Raw genomic sequence first — 15,552 nt, forward strand, 5'->3', positions numbered from 1 at the left:
GCCTCATATTTCATTCTCATGACACACTTTTGTCCTAGATACGCTGACCCTAGGCTCTTCCCGCTTTTTTAGAGGACTAATACCTGCACCTGCAGCTTCTTACAGGTGTCCCCAGCCTCCCTCCACAGTAATGTGGTTGGCTGTCACCGGTTTAAAAGGGAAGCCTGTCCAATAGTGGTGGAGTGGTGTAGATGAGTGTGGAGTCTTTTTTTGCCTCAAGGCGCAGGTACTCTGTCTGATTAGATGAACTGCTTTTGTAGATATTTGTATATATATTTAGCTCACAATAATAAATACTGCACTAAAGAACCTAGGACTCTGAGCTTTCTGCTAAAAGCGCTGCGAGGAATTCGTGACAGGGTTATGGGCCCAGCACACTTCTGCTGCGCATGAGTACAGGTGGCTGTTATCTAGCCGTGGGTGCTGGAGGGGAGCTGCAGCAATGGAGCAGTCCAGAGCTGGCGTGCTGCTGGAGAAGCTGATGGCCATGAACTACAGCATCTGGTCAGTCCGCATGCAACACTTCCTCAAGCGTGAGGGCCTGTGGAAAGTGGTGGAAGATCCACCACAGCCCCCTGAGGAGGATGAAAAGGATGAGAAAGCCTTGGCTATGATCATCCTTGGAATGGACGACAGCCAGCTAGTCTACGTAGCTGATAAGGTGACAGCAAGTGAGGCGTGGGATGCGCTCAAGCTGTCCATGTGCGAGAGACATCTGGCTTGCTGATAACACTGACCAGGAGAACGTACCGGTGTCGGAAGACACCGGGGGACTCCCCGGTGAACCACCTAAAATTCCTTTGGACTTGCTGTAGACTTGATCACGCAAGTACCTTCTGCTATCCGGAGAGCAGAATAAACTCTTTCTTCTTTGAATCAACCTTGGTGTCATTTGGCTTCCTTCCTCCTGTCCCGGAGCAACGCAGACCCAATCAGTGAACTCCAATAAGGCTACAGATCCAATACTCTCTGTGGAAGTGCTGGGTCAGAATGACGCAGCAGTAATGTGATTGGCTGTCACCGGTTTAAAAGGGAAGCCTGTCCAATAGTGGTGGAGTGGTGTAGATGAGTGTGGAGTCTTCTTTTGCCTCAAGGTGCAGGTACTCTGTCTGATTAGATGAACTGCTTCTGTAGATATTTGTATATATATTGAGCTCACAATAATAAATACTGCACTAAAGAACCTGGGACTCTGAGCATTCCGCTAAAAGTGCCGCGAGGAATTCGCGACAAGGACTTACCTTGTTGTGTCCAGGCTTGGATGTCTTCTGCTGGGAATAAAATGAAGAAAAGTGTCATGTTTCTTGTCTAGAGAACAGTTGCCATCTATCTGCCACTTGTCTTCTCTAAAAAAACCCCACATGCCTAGAAATAGACTTCTTGCAAAAATCATTTGGAGTAAAATCTATTGCAATCAATCCTTCTTCTTTTTTAAAGTAACACTCCAAAGAAGATTCAATAAATCCTCTGGACTGGGAGACACACCATTCATTTAAAGCACTTTGTTTCTTGCCATGAACAAACAGAATCTAGGCATTGTGGCTATTACTATTATTTATTAAATTTCTGTACTGCCCTTCATCCGAAGATCACTGGCCGGTTTACAATATAAAAACTCAAAAATACATACCATAATAACAAACAGACAATACCACTCCCAGTATGATTATTTATTAAATTTTCTGTTGCAGAAAGTATTTGCTTGCCTGCTCTGCCAAATGCCCAGGCCTGGCAAATTAACTGCTCTTGAGAGCGAAGAGGAAATATTGGCCATATCAGGCACAATACAGTCACAAAAACTTTTACTGCACAATATCGGATTCTCAAACGTTCCAAGATATCGGGAACGATCAGTTGCAAAAGTTAAAGAAAAAAACATGCAACATTTCCTGGGGTCCAAGTCATCCCACCAAATCAAGTTCATGGATTGGTTCTTCTTCCGGTCTACAGATGCTGCACTGATCGCCTTCTCTGCTTCCCCAAATTTGCCTGGTCCTCTTTTCAAGCCCCACCAGGAGAAAGTCGTCTCTTGCATCTGCAAATAGGACCTTCCTCCAAGCTGGGCTCCCAATAGTTCAGGCGGAGGCAAACACGGCCCTCCAGCTGTTTGGGGACTCCAATGCCCATCACCCCTGACCCGCTGGTCCTGTTTGCTAGGGATGATGGGAGCTGTAGTCCCAAAACAGCTGGAGGGCTGGGTTTGCCTTTGCCTGTGATAGTTCATGGCAGTTCCCCTTCTACATGCTCCCACCAGCCCCAGGCAGCATATGGTCCAGAACATTTAGAGGGCACCAGGTTGGGGAATCCTGGTTCACGCTGCGCAACATCAGACCAGGGTGGCTAAAAATCAATGACCCCCTTTTTTAAAAATGGATTTCTTTGATTTAAATCACATTTTTTAAAAAATTAATTTGGATTTCTAAAATAAAATGCTTTTGGAGGAAAAATCTTCCAAAATATATTTTTCTTTTTAAGTTGCATTATAGTCCAACGGCTATTCACTGGGAAGTAAGGATTTATTTTAAGTTTTTCATATATGCTAAAATTCATTCTAAGAATTTTTTTTTTAAAAAAATTAACCACATCAGTTAACAAACATGGATATATATGCTATAATGTTATTGTTTTAGTTAAATAAATTGTTTAAAATCTAATTAAGAAAATGGTTATTTTTCTTCCAATAAGGTACAGCAGAAAAGTTGTCCAAATATACAGTGGTAGCTCAGGTTAAGAACGTAATTCTTTCCGGAGGTCCGTTCTTAACCTGAAACTGTTCTTAACATGAAGCACCACTGTTAGAGGTACCGGTTGGTTGCTTGACAGCAATCAGGAAATATGGCTCAAGAGTCGGTTTTCCAGCTTTCTTCTTAGTGATCAAAACCTTCAGAATGCAGAGCACTTCTATTCCATGTCTTGCTCATTCACGGGCAGAATCTGAGAGTGGGCGGCCCTTCAACCTTCCCCAGCAGAGTAATTTCTTGGCGCCCAGTCTGCGCCTCCCCTCTCTGCGCGGAAACCTACTGCGCAAGGAAGGCTTGGGTAATGGGGGACCCCCCTCCTCCCCGCTTTGCTCAGGCAAGGTGTCCTGGCACCGCCTTGCCTCCTCCAACCCCTGCATCTCCTCTCCTTCCTCCGCTGAGGAAGTGCTGCTTCCCACGATCTTTGGGGGCTCTCTGAAATCCACCCGGCTTTTCCCCTCTCGCCCCTGAGCCGATGGCAGTTCTTAACCCGAGGTACTATTTCTGGGTTAGCGGAGTCTGTAACCTGAAGCGTATGTAACCTGAAGCGTCTGTACGCAGTTAACTTATTATACCCCACAATAATTTCATAATTATGTGTCTATGCATTCCTAACAGTATAACCAAATCAGTAGTAAAAACTACTCTGGAAATTTATTATTCCCAAAATGAAACCTTCATCTGGTTGTAAATATTAAGATTATACAAGCAAGAATGTAAAAAGATGCTTTAAATCGATTTGATTTCAATCAAATCCACCCTGCATCACACACACCTGGGGAGGTGGCTGGAGGTGTTGGAGGATGGTCTCCAAAATCTCCCTTTCATCCATCATCTCCAAAGCTTCTCTGACGGTTCTTCCTCCCAGCATTTTCTTACCCACCAACAAGTACTCTAAGTTTTCATCAGAGAGTTCTTCAGAAAGAAAGAGAGAGAGAGAGAGAGAGAGAGAGAGGTGAGTAAATGAGGCGGATGAGAGGGAAAGGTACCGTGTTTTTCCATGTATAACACGCCCCCATGTATAAGACGCCCCCTATTTCTGGGCACTCAAAATTTAGAAAATGGGGGCAGATTGCCAAGACTTGCTAAGCTTTTTTGGGGAGGGGTTGCCCAGAGTGGTTGAGCTTTTTTTGGGGGGAGGGAGCCATTAATCAAATTGCACAATTGCAGGCAGGCATCAACCACCAAGTCACCTATCGTCTGCCAGTTGACAACAGCCCTTTCCACAGCAAAGAAATCATAGCTGGGAATCTCTTCCTGGCGGCTACAATCAAGCGCCCGTCCCCCCTCAGCACTCCCCCTGTAGAAGAGGAGCCCCAATTTGACACTTGATTTGGGGGGTAAAAAACCTCGTCTTATACATGAGAAAAGACGGCAAGTTCTTTCTCAGGGGGCTTCTCGCCTGTTGCAATGAGCGGGTGCATGCCATATCTGAACAGGGATCATAGAACTGTAGCGTCTGAGGGGACCTGCGGGGTCACCCAGTCCAACCCCCAACAATGCAGAACAGGGGCAGCCACCCGGAAGTCCCTGCTCCATGTTACACGCCTCTGAACAAGGAGGGGTGGGATGGGGGGGGGGACTTCCACCCAGACATCAAGGAAACCAAGAGAGACCCTGACCTTGTATCATAATAATAATAATTTATTATTTATACTCCGCCCATCTGGCTGAGTTTCCCCAGCCACTCTGGGCGGCTGCCAATCAAGTATTAAAAACAATACAGCGTTAAATGTTAAAAACTTCCCTAAACAGGGCTGCCTTCAGATGTCTTTTAAAGATAGGGTAGCTACTTATTTCCTTCACATCTGAAGGGAGGGTATTCCACAGGGTGGGCGCCACTACCGAGAAGGCCCTCTGTCTGGTTCCCTGTAACCTTACTTCTCGCAATGAGGGAACCGCCAGAAGGCCCTCGGTGCTGGATCTCAGTGTCCTGGCTGAATGATGGGGGTGGAGAGGCTCCTTCAGGTATACTGGACCGAGGACGTTTAGGGCTTTAACACTTTGAATTGTGCTCGGAAACGTACTGGGAGCCAATGCAGATCTCTCAGAACCAGTGTTATTTGGTCCCGGCGGCCGCTCCCAGTCACCAGTCTAGCTGCCGCATTCTGGATTAATGGCAGTTTCTGGGTCACCGTCAAACGTAGCCCCACGTAGTCCAAGCGGGAGATAACTAGAGCATGCACCACTCTGGTGAGACAGTCTGCAGGCAGGGAGGGTCTCATCCTGCATACCAGGTGGAGTTGGTAGACAGCTGCTATGGATACAGAAGTAACCTGTGCCTCCATGGACAGCTGTGAGTCCAAAGTGACTCCCAGGCTGCGCAGGGGCACAGTTACCCCATTCAGGACCAGGGAATCCCCCACACCCGCCAGCCCCCTGTCCCCCAAAAACAGGACTTCAGTCTTGTCAGGATTCAACCTCAATCTGTTAGCCACCATCCATCCTCCAACCGCCTCCAGGCACTCACACAGGACCTTCACCGCCTTCACTGGTTCTGATCTAAAGGCGAGGTAAAGCTGGGTGTCATCTGCATACTGATGAACACCCAGCCCAAACCCCCTGATGATCTCTCCCAGTGGCTTCATATAGATATTAAAAAGCATGGGGGAGAGGACGGAACCCTGAGGCACCCCACACGTGAGAGCCCAGGGGTCTGAACACTCATTCCCCAACACCACTTTCTGGGCACGGCCCAGGAGAAAGGAGCAGAAGCACCGTATAACAGTGCCCCCAGCTCCCAGCCCCTCTAGACGGTCCAGAAGGATGTTATGGTCAATGGTGTCAAAGGCCGCTGAGAGATCCAGCAGAACTAGGAAACAGCTCTCACCTTTGTCCCTAGCCTGCCGGAGATCATCAACCAGTGCGACCAAGGCAGTTTCAGTCCCATGGTGAGGCCTGAATCCCGATTGGAAGGGATCCAAATGGTCTGTATCCTCCAGGCATGCTTGGAGATGTTCGGCAACCACCCGCTTAACCACCTTGCCCAAGAATGGTAAATTTGAGACTGGGCGATAGTTGGCCAAATTGGCTGGGTCTAAAAAAGTTTTTTTAAGAAGTGGTTTAATGACCGCCTCTTTCAGTGGGTCTGGGAAGGCTGCCTCACAGAGAGAAGCATTCACTACCCCGCAGAGCCCATCGCCCAGCCTTTCCCGGCTCGTTTTTATCAGCCAGGATGGGCAAGGATCAAGGAGACAGGTGGTTGGTTTCACTTGTCCAAGCAGCCTGTCCACATCCTCGGAGGTAACAGATTGGAATTGATCCCATGTAACAGGACTAGACAGAACTAGACAGTGCTACTCTCCCGCCCTGTCCCTGCTCCCACGGTGGAGTCTACCTCCTTCTGAATCTGAGCGACTTTATCTGCAAAAAACTTTGCAAAAGCACTGCAGGAGATCTTGGGGTCCCTACCAGGCCCTGGTGGTGCAAGTGGTTCTGATAGATTGTGAACCACCTGAAAAAGTCTCCCGCTGCTGTTTTCTGCATTGCCACTTGGTAGGCTTGACGCTGAGCTCTAGCCCGTGTCCAGTCTGATTCAGAGTGAGTTTTCCGCCACCGGCGCTCTAGCCGTCTCAACGATTCGCCCTCAGCTCTGGGGAAAACCACGGGGCTGTCCAGGCTCCATGCAATCAGAGAGGGCGCTTCGGAGCCAGACAGTCAATAGCCCTGGTTAACTCCGCATTCCAACGGGCCACCAGGGAATCAGCCGAGAGGCCACCAACTTGGGATAAAACATCCCCTACCGCTCTCTGGAAACCAGTTGGATCCATTAAGTAGCAGGGGCGGACCATCCGAATCAGTCCCACCTCCCTGCAGAGGGGAAGGGTCGCGGAGAAGTCCAGTTGCACCAGGAAGTGATCTGACCATGGCACTTCTTTTGTTTCGCTTTTAGTTAGTGTCAGATCACCAACATCCGTAGAGGTAAACACCAGGTCTAAGACCAAGGGGAACCCAAGAGGGATCTGGTTCTGCCTACTCACCTGGGAACGCTGGCCCAGAGTCCTCAAGGCTCTTCTTTTTTGAGGGCCGCTGCTGGCTTGGGTCTTGCTTCACCAGCCCTGGCAAGACTAGGGGTCTGGCCTCTGCCGGTCTGGCCTCTGCCGCTGATGGGGTAGGCTTTGCCAATGCCGGCAGTAGGGCAGGGGCCTCGTCCTCATATGAGGGGTAGATCTTTTGATTTCTCCTCCTGCCCTCTGTGGCTGATGTTGAAGGCTTTGCCAATGCCGGCAGTAGGGCAGGGGCCTCGTCCTCATATGAGGGGTAGATCTTTTGATTTCTCCTCCTGCCCTCTGTGGCTGATGTTGAAGGCTTTGCCAATGCCGGCAGTAGGGCAGGGGCCTCGTCCTCATATGAGGGATAGATCTTGTTCTTCTTTTTTCTTTTTAGAAAAAAAGCCATCCTGCAAGATGCAAAAAGATTAGGAATTATTGGGAAATGATATATAATGAATTGAAAAAACTGTTTAAAAAGACTTTTGTTAAGAAACCAGAAGCATTCCTTCTAGGAATTTTAGACCAAGATGTAAAAAAAGAAAATTGGAAATTATTTATGCATGCAACAACAGCGGCAAGAATTTAATTAACACAAACTTGGAAGACAGAAGGAATTCAGGTCGGAGCGAAACAATATAAACTTAAAGCGTTTGCAGATGACCTAGTTTTGACTTTACAGGAGCCAGAATCTAGTACGAAAAAAGTATTACAACTGATTCAAGAGTTTGGTCGGGTGGCGGGATTTAAACTAAACAAACAGAAAACTAAGGTACTGGGAAAAAAATTGACAGTTACAGAGTCAGAATGGTTTCAGGAAGAGACAGAGTTAAACGTGGTTAAAAAAGTAAAATACCTAGGGGTAAACATAACAGCAAAGAATCTGAGCCTATTTAAGGATAATTATGAGAAATGCTGGTCAGAAATTAAGAGAGACTTAGAAAGTTGGACAAGACTGAAACTTTCTTTGTTGGGCCGAATCGCTGCTGTAAAGATGAATGTATTGCCAAAAATGCTGTTTTTGTTTCAAACATTACAGATTGTGGCCAAAACAGAGTGTTTCCGGAAGTGGCAGAGAGACATTTCCAAATTTGTCTGGCAGGGCAAAAAGCCCAGAATTAAGTTCAAGATACTAACTGATGCGAAAGAAAGAGGGGGCTTTGCCCTGCCAGACTTAAGGTTGTATTATGAATCAGCAGCGTTCTGCTGGTTAAAAGACTGGCTGCTTCTCGAGGACACTGATGTATTAGATCTGGAAGGTTTTGACAATGCGTTTGGTTGGCATGCATATTTATGGTACGACAAGGTTAAGATTCATAAGGCTTTTAAGAATCATATTGTTAGAAAAGCAGTGTTTAATGTCTGGACAAAATACAAAGACTTATTGGAAAATAAAACTCCAAGGTGGCTTTCACCATTGGAAGCTAAGGCCCGGAAAAGGCTCAATATGGAGGCCAAATGGCCAAAGTATTGGGAAATATTAGAAAAAGATGGGGACAATTGGAAATTGCAGAGTCAGGAGAAAATGAAAGACAAAGTCCGAGATTGGTTACATTACGCTCAGATTAAAGAAGTTTTTAAACTTGATAAAAAGTTAGGATTCCAGGTGGAAAAATCGAAGTTGGAAACGGAATTGTTAGAGCCTAAGACTAAGGTACTTTCAAGAATGTATAACTTGCTGTTAAAATGGAACACTCAAGATGAAACGGTCAAATCGGCTATGATAAAGTGGGCACAGGACATTGGGTATAATATTATGTTTGAGGACTGGGAAAGGTTGTGGACTACGGGGTTGAATTTTACTGCATGCAATGCTTTGAAAGAAAATGTAATGAAAATGATATATAGATGGTACATGACCCCAGTCAAACTTGCAAAAATATACCACTTGTCTGATAACAAATGTTGGAAATGTAGGGAAAATGAAGGAACATTCTTTCACCTCTGGTGGACTTGTCCTAGAGTGAAGGCTTTCTGGGAAATGATATATAATGAGCTGAAAAAGGTATTTAATTATACCTTCCCTAAGAAACCAGAGGCCTTCCTTTTGCGTATTGTCGGCCAAGGGGTGTTAAAGAAGGATCGAACATTTTTTATGTATGCAACAACAGCAGCAAGGATACTCGTTGCTAAGCATTGGAAAACCCAAGATTTACCCACACTGGAAGAATGGCAGATGCAACTGATAGACTACATGGAATTGGCTGAGATGACTGGCAGAATCCGAGACCTGGGAGAGGAGACGGTAGAAGAAGACTGGAAAAAATTCAAGATTTATTTGCAAAAATATTGTAAACTGTATGAATGTTAAGCAGGATGCTTGATTATAAACAATTTGGCACCATCAAAACAGATGAAGTGAATTATGAAGATAAGGTAAATTTAAAGAAAAACAAATTTTTTTAGATAATAATTAGGCTAAGTTTAATTTTTTAAGAAGTGAAATAAATGTATCTAAAATTTGAGATATAACATTGAAAACTAGATAGTATGGATGGAGATAAGGTGATAAATTGCTGGTTTAATTTTTACAACTTGGAACGCAGGAGCGGGTGATGTGAGGAAGTCCAAAGAAGATAAGAAAATATGTTATGATATGTAATATTTTTGTTTGCTTATTTATATTGTAATTAAAAAAACCTTAATAAAACATTATATAAAAAAAAAGAAATACCAACGAAAGAACAATGGCAAGGGAAACTTATGGAATATGCAGAACCGGCAAAACTAACAGAAAAATTACATGAAAAGGACAACAAAGACTTTAAAAGAGAATGGGAACCATTTACAACATATATGAAGAGGCAACATAAAGAAATGGACTCATTGGCAGTGAACAATCACAACTGTCTACAACAAAAAATAAGACTATATGTATTGAGGAAATTTTGGGGAAACATCAAATACGCAAGGTGAACAATAGGGAAATAAAACAAAATGTGAGTACGAGGGAAGTCCAGGGGAGGAGGGTCGAAATATGAAAAATTGTTAAAGATATATTGTTAGAAGTAGAATCCATGGAAAAATCAATACAAAATTATTTTAAAAAAATAAATAGAATCTCTGGATAACAAGTGTCATTTTTAGGTAATCTATTAAGACTGGAATATGATATTCCAGCTTTGATTGCTGGAAATTTAGCAATTGGGAAATATTATCCTGGATATTGACAGAATCTGGGAAAGATTCAAAGTATTTGGTATTGTATTTTTATTTGTAAACATTGAAATGAGGAAGTCTTTTTACTCAGAGTGAGAAGGATGACCAAATATTTGACAGACCTGGAAATAGCAAGCTCATGTAGATCCAAGGGGGGAGGAAGTGGATACAGCGGAAGAATATTGTAAAATTTGTGGAGGAAAATGATCTGACATGATCTACTATTCCAGCCTGGTTATCTCTTCCTAATTCTGGGTGCTGTGTTTTATTATCTCTTGTGAAAAGGTATTTTAATGTACGGTCAGTAAAAGCCTGGATGTAAGGCCTGCCTTTTGTGTGAACAGTTTTGTTTTCGTTTTCTCATTATGGGTGGATCCCAAGACAGACTAGGTCTGGCTGAAGGTCTGCCCTGAAACCTTGCTGGAAGGATCTCCCCTTGCTGGGCCACTTTGCAGGAGTCGACTCCTGCAGGCGGCTTGTCTTGTGTGCGGGTGGAGGCGCGCTGCCTGCAGAAGTGGACCCTGGGACTAGCTGCCTGGAAAACCTCTGTGCCTGAGGACGCCACAACTCCTGTAGCCTCTTCAGGCTTTGCCCTCGGATGGGAAGAGCATTGCACCCGGGAGAGGGAAAGGGGAGTCAAACAGGCACTCAAGGGATAATTTCAGAGAAAGAGCTTTATTTCTATCATCTGGGCTTGGTAGAAGGAGCTAGTGTGATAACTTCACAAACAAGCACAAGTTCACAGCCATTTGCACAGAGCATATATTCCCCTCCAGTTCCCTCCCCCTTCTCCCCCTCCTCAGGAGTCCTGCCTCATGAGTTTCCCTGAGCATGAACAGAAAGCTCCTGTCCTGGGACTCTTGGGACTCTTGGCGCCCTTCCCAGGAAAGGGGGATGAGAAGCCAAGGGGGTTGAGAAGCCTTGCGTTCAGCGTGTCCAAGATGTGTTGCAACTGGATGAGATAAGACTCAGTTCCCAGACCTGCTTATTCCTGGCATTGACAGAGCCTATTCATTAGCTTTTTGAAGGCTTCTTGTACTGATAAAAAATAACCTTTTGCTTATGCAGCAGCATCTTGTGAGAAAGCAGAGAACAGCAGAGAAAAGCTGTTGTAGACGAGAGAAAGGGGAAATTTGGTTTTGAGGCCTGGGGTGACTTTGGGCCTAGGGGGGTCACCTGTCCTCACCTCCTTCACTCCCTGGCTTCTCTCCCCCCCCCCCCCCGGAGAAAGGGGAAGGCATGGACAACAGACAGTCGCTTCAGGACACCGATCCGCTTTCAAGAAGCCGGCGCATGGGAAGAGCCGCACCCCATCAGCTTCGAGCAGTACCTGTTCCGCCTCCAAATAATCATTTGGGCTTCTGTGTATATTCCCAGGTTGTACTTTCAGTTAGTTGGAAGGGGGGGGGCGGTTCTCCAGCAGATGCAGGAGTGAAACGCTATCCCTTTTGTTGTGTTGAAAACAACAACTCATCAGTGGGAGCCTCAGCTTCTGATCCTAAGGATGAGGCTAATGCTTCTGGTCCTATCCCTGAAGTTCTTTTATAGGTACTGAAGATTGACTGGATATTCTGTTTATTGGTTTGGTAATGCTGTGTGTCATTTAAAATGTGGTTGAACAACTCACACCGCTCATGTGATGTCTCTGGGAAGTCAGCCCAAATCACGGCCTGTACCGCATCCCAGACAAAAAGGGTACGTGAGCCTTAAAAACCCTTTTGGATCTCTATCCCAACAGAACAGCTGCATTATTTCTCTGGGAAGGTTTTAGTTTAGGTTTTAGGATCCCAGTTGCCTTGCCCCCCAATTCAGGTGACCCACCATATCAGAAGTCAGTTAGAGAGATGCCCAAAGTGGCGCGCAAGAAAATACTTAAAGAAATTAAGGCAGGGAGGGCAGCCGGCCCCTTTTCTGTCCCTCCCATAGAGGGTTTGCATATCTCCCCATTAGGCATCGTCCCCAAAAAGGCACCCAGTGAGTTTCACATGATTCACAACCTATCCTACCCAAAGGGAGGGTCCGTCAATGATGCGATACCTCAGGAACTTTGCTCTGTGAGGTATGCCTCATTTGACCAAGCGGTTAAACTTATTCGCAAATTTGGAAAAGGCGCGTTGCTGGCGAAATGTGATATAGAGTCTGCTTTCTGACTCCTGCCAGTCCACCCGGAAGTTTTCCGGTGGCTGGGTTTTAAATCTGACGGGGCATACTTTGTAGACACAGAACGCGGGTGGCGCTGTGGGTAAAACCTCAACACCTAGGACTTGCCGATCGTATGGTCGGCGGTTCGAATCCCCGCGGTGGCGTGAGCTCCTGTCGTTCGGTCCCAGCTCCTGCCCACCTAGCAGTTCGAAAGCACTCTTAAGTTAAAAAGGAAGTCCGCCCCCCCCTTTGTAAATAACCTAAAGCAAAGGACCTGCTAACTAAGGTCGAGAGAATCTTTTCTTTCTTTTTTCTAAAAGACTTTAACTTTCACGTTCTGACATTATAAGAAATTTTACTGGAGGATAAAAGATTATCTTTGGGAGCTGAAGTTCCACCCCCCCCCGGACCCGGGAGCGTCCTGCGAGAGAGCCTGTTGATGAAGTATTGAAGAGTTTGACAGCTGTCAAGTTAGCTGTCAGAAGGAAAAAGAGAACTTTGTTTCTGTTGTTTCTGCTGGTTATATTTGTTACAATTTGTTGAAAATAAGGAAGGGCTGATACAAACTAACTTGATTTTTGGATTTGAGCTGAAAGGAACATTAAGGAACCAAAATCCCCCTAGAGGGGGTTTAGGGACATTACAAGAATGGCTGGAGGAGGGAAAATCGAGGCTGAATTGGATAGAACATTTGTTCTCTTGGGAAAGTTACAAGGCCAAATCGATGTTTTGGCTATAAACGTCACAACTTTGGACTTAACAGTAAATAACATTGTTGAATCTGATAAGGATTTGAAGCAGGAAGCCCATTCAATTAAACAAATAGAGAAACTTGAGAGCCATGAGAATATGGAGGAGACATATGTTGCCCCTGAAGAAAAGGTAGGAGCAGCTGTAATTTTGCAGATGTTAAAGGAGAGCTGCAATTTGAGGCCTGACATCATGGCAACAAAGGAAAATAAAAACCTGATGTGGAAAGTCTGGCCTGAATTGGAGAGCGGAAAACTGAGAGATCTCCTTGTGTGGAGATCTGAAGACCGAAGGATTATAAATTTGATTAAGATGGAAGTTGAAGCTTTGGGGACATTTGGATTTGAAAGGAGTATGAAACAAGATTTGGAGTACCCCATAGACTTTACTTTTAAGTATGGGGATCTGGCTGGAAGAAACATGGATCCTGTTGGGCCGGAGCCTCTCCGAGATTTGGGGTTTAACATTAAGGACTATCAAAAAGACCAGCAGAGAGGAATTGAAAGAGATTTAAGAGCCTCGGATGTGAGATCTCCAGGCTAAACAGTATATTGAGACTGATGGACACTTGTTGGGGACTGAAACCGGGAAAGGGGTGGGTGGAGTTTGGGAATCCAAAGGGTATATAATTATAACTTGCTCTGTTTTTATTTTGTTTTGCTATCTGTATGGAAATTGGGAAAGTCGTGGAAGGGAAATTTTGGTCGACTTTAGGAAAAATGTTTAAGAATGAGTAATGATGTATAAGTATTGAGGTTTAAGTTTGGATAAGTTAAAATTGGTTTCTAAAATGGTCTAAATTAAATGAAAATAAGGTTTGCAAAAATAAATTGAGGAAATGGAAGGAGGAAAAGTAAAATAGCAACATGCTAAAATTAAATTATTAAGTTAAAGTTGAGAAATAAGTAATAAGGACTTGCTGAGTTAATAATTTAAATTGGAATACAAGAAGGGGAGGTGTAAGGAGGTCTGAGAAACAAGTTAAATGAAAATATGTAACTGAAATTTTATGTGTTTTTAATTGTTTTTTTAAGAATTGGATTTTTGTATTTTTGTTATTTTTGTCTACTTTTGTTTTTGTGTGGTTTTTTGAAAATGCCAATAAATATTCATTAAAAAAAAGAAAAGAAAAGTTACGCTCAGGCAGATTCAGCCGTTGTTAGGCCATTTGAACTTTGCTTGCCGGGTGGTTTCCCCAGGCCACCCATTTTGCGGCTGCCTCGCGAGGTTGTCAGCAGGCTTGCGGTCACCCCATCACAGGGTTCGCCTATCTAAAGAGGTAAAATCCGATCTGGAAGTCTGGCTGAAGTTCTTGGAAAGGTATAATGGTGAAGAAGCAACCGTTGGAACGCAAAGGCAACGCGGCCAGTACCAAATGCAAAGGGGTAGCGACAAAGACGTGTCCTTTTAAGCCTCCCTCCTTTTGCTCCACCAAGCCCCCCCCAAACGTTAAAGGTGCCCCACCACCCTGCGAATGCGGCTAGAAATAAGAACCCCCAGCCAAACCTGATCTGTCGGGCGAGCTGTGCGCTTCCAAGTAAAAGGACTAAATGGCGATGGGCTGGCGTTGAACGTGCAAACCGCGTTCCGCAAAGCTCCGCTGCAGAGAAGCCACCCAGAGAGAACAGAACACCCGGTCGGTGGGGTTTTTCAGCGCAGTTTCAGCCCTGCTGTTTCGGAGCTAAATGGCTCTGGTGCCGAAGCGGCTGCCTGGAACACGGGTGGGCTTGAGGCAGGCAATCTGATGGGAGGCACAACACCGATGCACGGGTAAATCCAAGTGAAAATCGATCACCGAAGGAATTGAGATACACAGCCTAAAGAAAAGGTAAGCAAGAGACAAAACAACATTAATACAAACCAAAGCGGGATGGCTGGCCAGGTGAAAAGAGGGTGAGCCCCGGCCGCGCCGGCCCTAAATAGGGCAGGCTATGCCCCCACAGCCACCCAACTGGCTGGCTGGGTTGACGACGCAGCTGGGATTCCCTCAGTCTCACGGGGGCTGGAACCAGCCCCCGCGCACAAGGAGTGGGCATGAAACCCACAACCCCAACTCCTCGCCAGGTTCGGAAGTGGCTTTGTTGTGTTGAAAACAACAACTCTCATTTGTGGGAGCCTCAGCTGAAGGTTGACTGGATATTCTGTTTATTGGTTTGGTAATGCTGTATGTCATTTAGAATGCAGTTGAACAACTCACACCCCTCATGGGATGGTGTGATAGGCGCACATACAAGATCAGCACAGGAAGACCGACCTGAAGCCATTTTGTTTTGTTTTTTTAAAATATATTTATTTGTTTTTACAGAAAAAGAAGAAACACCAGAAAAATACAGAACAGCAAAAGCAATCACAGATACACATCAAGAAAAAATAAAAAATAAAAACTCCAATTTTTAAATTCATGTTTACAAAACTTTCTTTCTTGACTTCCTCACGCCTCCCTTTTTTGTGTTCCTCTTTGTCCAATCAAATACAGCAAATCCTTACCCTCTTTAAAAACTCATTTCTAATTATTAAAATCACTTCTATTATGTCTCCGATCTTTCCTCCTTATGTTTAAACACCTTTAGCATATTGTTTACTTTTGACATAATATAACTTTAGTCTTTCACCCTATTTCTATTGCATTTTTGCATACTTTTTAACACTGTATCACTAATGCCATATTATTTTTATGTCCAACAACATTTTAGCATTCATAAACTTTGCAGTGTTTCTGCAGGTAGTTCTTTAACTTCTTCCAGTCCTCTTCCACCGCTTCTTCTCCCAGGTCT

The 15,552-nt window shown here is 44.8% G+C and overlaps 1 long non-coding RNA gene across 1 annotated transcript; it reads right to left on the reverse strand.

Annotated features, from left to right (window-relative positions):
* Positions 1-886: 886 nt before the first annotated feature.
* On the reverse strand, positions 887-6,900 carry LOC309327352. Its single transcript, XR_014150511.1, has 3 exons — positions 6,719-6,900; positions 3,514-3,653; positions 887-1,268 (listed from the first exon to the last, which is right to left on the reverse strand). It is a non-coding gene; the product is annotated as an uncharacterized lncRNA (long non-coding RNA).
* Positions 6,901-15,552: the final 8,652 nt, after the last annotated feature.

Source organism: Podarcis erhardii (assembly GCF_964252035.2).
Source record: "Podarcis erhardii genome assembly, chromosome: 13".
NCBI classification, from domain to species: Eukaryota; Metazoa; Chordata; class Lepidosauria; order Squamata; family Lacertidae; genus Podarcis; species Podarcis erhardii.